Genomic DNA, 5,141 nt, shown 5'->3' on the forward strand with positions numbered 1-5,141 from the left:
TTTGGTCCAATCCCTATCATAAGCTTAGGGGGAATGAGATACACCCTTGTTGTTGTTGATGATTTCTCTAGATTTACTGGGTAATTTTTCTTGCTGGAAAAGATCAAACCAGTAACCTCCAGATCAAACTTCTGAAAAAGATTCAAAGTGAAAAATCAGTTTCTGTCATTAGAATCAGAAGTGATCGAGGTACTGGATATACTAACAAGATTCTTGAGATATATCTAGATGAACAGGGCATTCATCATGAATATTCAGCTGTCAGGACGCCTCAACAAAATGGAGTAGCTGAGAGGAGAAATAGAACACTTAAAGAAGCTGCTAGAACAATGCTAGCAGATGCAGACATCTCTCAGTGCTTCTGGGCAGAAGCTATTAATACAGCTTGCTACACACAAAACAGAACGATGATCAACAAGAGAAACAATCAGACTCCGTATGAAATATGGAAAGGAAGTAAACCGAACGTATCTTACTTTCATGTTTTCGGTTGTAGATGCTTTGTGCACAATAATGGCAAAAATCATTTAGCTGCTTTTGATTCAAAATCTGACACTGATTTATTTCTTGGATATTCAGCAGTTAGTAAGGCTTTTAGAATTTTCAATAATAAAACTCTTAATGTTGAAGAATCTATTCATGTTGTCTTTGATGAAGACAGCAGTGTTCCCGAGATTATTAACATATCTAATTTAAGTTAAAGATTAGACAGGGTTTATCTGGAATTAGACAGTGAAGATGATGCATAAGCAAGTGTCAAGGATATTCAAAATCCAGAACTAGACATTTACATTCCAGAACCAGCAGCTGATACTCCAGAACCAGCAGCTGACACTCCAGAACCAGCAGCTGACACTCCAGAACCAGCAGCTGACATTCCAGAACCAGCAGTCGATACTCCAAAACAATCTACTGCCTTATATGAAGACAATCTAAATCCTTTTATTTGGAGAAAATCTCATCCTCCATCTTTGGTAATTGGAAATCCAGCAGCTCCACTAAGGACTAGAAGACAGATGATAAATGAATACATGCATGCTGCTTTTATTTCTCAAGATGAACCAAAGAAGATTGAAGAAGCTCATCTGGATCCCAGTTGGATAGAAGCTATGCAAGAAGAGCTGAATCAATTTGAGAGGAATAAAGTTTGGTTTCTAGTACCTAGACCTTCTCACCAAGCTGTCATTGGAACTCGGTGGGTATTCAGAAACAAACTAAGTGAGGAAGGAACAGTTGTAAGAAACAAAGCAATACTGGTTGCACAAGGATTCAGACAAGAAGAAGGAATAGACTATGATGAAACCTTTGCACCAGTAGCTAGGCTCGAAGCTATCAGAATATTCTTAGCCTTTGCTGCTTTCAAAAACTTCAAAGTATATAATATGGATGTAAAGAGTGCGTTTCTTAATGGTCTACTACAAGAGGAAGTTTATGTTGAACATCCTCCAGGTTTTTCTAATAATTTGTTACCAAATCATGTTTTTAAATTATATAAAGCATTGTATGGTCTGAAACAAGCACCTAGGGCTTGGTACGACACACTTTCACAATTTCTCATTAATCATGGTTTCACCGTTGGTACTGTAGATAAGACTTTGTTTACCTTAGCCAAAAACAAACACATATTGTTAGTTCAGATTTATGTTGATGATATCATATTTGGGTCAACTAACCCCAAATTATGTGCAAAGTTTGCTAAGTTAATGCAGGACCAGTTCGAGATGAGCATGATGGGAGAATTAACATTTTTCTTAGGACTTCAAATCAAGCAACTTGATACTGGAATCTTCATAAACCAAACTAAGCATACAAAGGAACTACTGAAAAAGTTTGGGATGGAAACATGTTCTGCTACTTCCACTCCTATGAGCTCATCTACTAAACTTGATAAAGATGAAGGGGGAATTTCAGTAGAGGTAACTCAGTATCGTGGTTTGATTGGTTCATTGTTATACCTTACTGCCAGTAGACAAGATATCATGTTTGCCATTTGCATTTGTGCTAGATTTCAATCAAACCCTAAACAATCACATTACATTGCTGGTAAAAGAATTTTAAAATATCTTAAGGGTACTCAAAATGTAGGCATCTGGTATCCCAAGGACTCGTCGTTTAATCTTATTGGATACTCAGATGCTGATTATGCAGGATGTAAACTGGATAGAAAAAGCACAAGTGGTTTTTGTCAATTTTTTGGTGATAGGTTGATCTCCTGGTTTAGCAAAAAGTAGACTTCCATAGCCACGTCTACTGCAGAAGCTGAATATCTTGCTGCTGGAAGCTGTTGTTCTCATATACTTTGGATACAGCAACAACTCAAAGACTATGGAGTTCAAGCCTCTTAATCACCAATATTTTGTGACAATACCAGTGCAATTGCTATATCACATAATCCAGTACTCCATTCCAGAACTAAGCATATTGATATCAGACATCATTTTATCAGAGATCATGTGCAAAATAAGAACATTCATCTGGAATACATTCCTACTGATCAGCAAGCAGCAGACATTTTTACAAAATCTCTGCCTGAGAATAAGTTTTCTTACTTTCGAAATACACTTGGATTAATAGATTTAACTTGATTATTTATCATCATCTGATATTATGGCTTAACTTTTCCTCTGTGATTATTCAGTTTTTAATTTTGCAGAAGGTAAAAGCTGAACGATAGAGATAATCAGTAGACATAAAATTTCATTAAAAATAATAGAAGCGGGGGCATACATTTCTCACTTCTGTTTTAACGTAAACTCTCCAGAATGCCAACCAAGTGGTCAGCTCTCCAGTAGAGGTACGTAGAAACTACTCTGAAAAAGCAATCTTTTTCAGAGTCTTTTGCTCCTTTAAGAGCATGAGAAGGTAGACGTCATCATCAGAGATGACGTCTACACTATCAGCACTATGGAGACGTCGATAATATTTCTTCATCATTAACAACTCCTTGGTGGAAGATGCTCGCCCACTCTCGAAGGAGGACTTAAGCTCCTGGATTTTAGTCCAGGTAGCAAGTGTCTTCTTCAGCACTTTGTCTTCTATTACTTTCTTTCTTGCAGCGGTCACCTCCCTCATAAACTCATCAGCCAAATCAGGACTATTATCTCTTGCCATTTCTCTTAAAGAATGATTATCTGGTTTACCCCATGTTCATATTTATAGATGAAAATCAGGCACCAAAGCTCGAGAAAGTCTTGACTACAGTAGATATATATATGAAACATCCCATATCAAGCTATCATCGGTTCAGTTACCAAGTATTTTCATTTAATAATTGCACTAATTTAGGTAGAACTTTATTCTGATCTTCTGTGATTTTGTGTCAGATGCAGAAGGTATTTTGTCTCATTGACAAAACAAGGCTTTCTTCAGTTTCCAGTAGAAGCTATCATAAGACGACTTACTTCCTTCTGAACTTAATCATTTATTCATTTTATTCTTCTAACATTGAGTTGTTTGCAGAAAGGAATAAAGGAACATCAAGTACTTCAACTGAAATTTTATTAGAAATTTTTCAGTACATTAAACAAAGCGAAAGTTACAGAAATCTCAAGACAATCGAAACGTCTTCTGAAATTCTAGACTAATCAAGCTTATATCTTCAGTAATATCAGCAGCTTGTAGTATTTTTGCAAAGTACTTCAGCAGAAGAAGGAGAGTCTTTTTCGAAAAGAATCCAGCAAGCTTAGGTCTTGCAAAGAATCTAGCAAGCTTGGGTCTTGTCAGCACTAATGTATAATCAGATACTTTACAGGGCATTATAGATGATATTAGCATTATCGATCCACCAGCACTCTCTTATTGCATTAGCATGCTTCTGGAAGGGATCGATGCTACATATCAATCTCAATGAAAGCAAACAATCTTTTTGATTGTTAATATTACAACTCCAGGAGTATGATCCAAGGATCATTATGTGCAGAACGACTTTTTCCAACATCTTCTTAGAAATCGCAGCAAGCTGTCTTCTGAACATTCTTGCTTCGGCTTCCAGATCAGTTGTTACCTCTTCTTTCTTTGATTTTTATGTTTACTTAACCTTGTTTAACCCTTGCAGGTATTTATAGTGATATTCAAAGGAGATAAGGATCCTTTCGACTATTCAAATTCAACGGTTTAAATTGAAAGATTGCCAAGAGTCGTTTAGTATTTAATATCCATTACTACTGCATTAATTGAGGAAGAACATCTTTATGGCATTTATATTAGAAACTGATTTGTCCTTTCGATAAAACAGTATATCTACCAGAAGTTGTTGAAGTGCTGCATTTGTTTCAGCATCTTATCCACTTCCAGTAGATATTATCATAAAATGACAAATCAGCTTCTGTTTATTTAGCAACCGCCTCGGACAGCCCGCCAATTTTTAAAATATTTTAAAATGAGTAGAGTAACTGACACTTTTGCCTCTCTCTCTTCTAACATATCGACACGTGTCCCTATGTTCACTGACGGCTGTATATTTTGCTTTAACCGTTCATTTTTTTCTTCACTACGCTTTACGAACTCAGATTATTTTCTTGTCTCTACTGCTTTTTCGCATCTACTGCTAACATACTTCTATTCTCTTTCAAATTTAGAAATGGCCGCAGCATATACGTTGAATGCTTATCATGTGAATTTTGCTTCTGTTCTCACTATTAAGGATGAGAATCTTGTCAAGATGTTCAAATCATTGGAAAAGTCTGGGCTTCGAATATTCTTGGAATCGCCTGCTGTTATCTACAAGTCTGTTCTTCTGGATTTCTATGCCAAAGCAGAAGTTGTGGAAGGCAAGATTACCTATACACAGGGAGATGCATCGATCTCTATTGATGCCGCACTTCTGGGTTCCACTTTCTTCCTACCGATTTCTGGCCTTTCCGAGCTCTCGGACATTTCAAAGGAAGACATGTCCATCGCCTTGACAAATTTTTCAGCCACTGGAGAAGAACTTTCACCCTCTTACTTCAAAAAGCTACTGAAAATTGAGTACCAGGTACTCGCTGATAAAGTAGCAAAAGCCTTGTTAGTTAAGGCTGGAACCTTTGACAAACTAACAAAAGAAAAGGTTCAAGTGATGGTGGCCATCACATCAGAAAAGAAAGTGGATTGGGGACGTTTTCTGTTTCGCATTATGAAGGATATGATTCTCAGGAAAAGTA

The sequence above is a fragment of the Primulina tabacum genome, chromosome 13, assembly GCF_025594145.1.
Source record: "Primulina tabacum isolate GXHZ01 chromosome 13, ASM2559414v2, whole genome shotgun sequence".
NCBI classification, from domain to species: domain Eukaryota; kingdom Viridiplantae; phylum Streptophyta; class Magnoliopsida; order Lamiales; family Gesneriaceae; genus Primulina; species Primulina tabacum.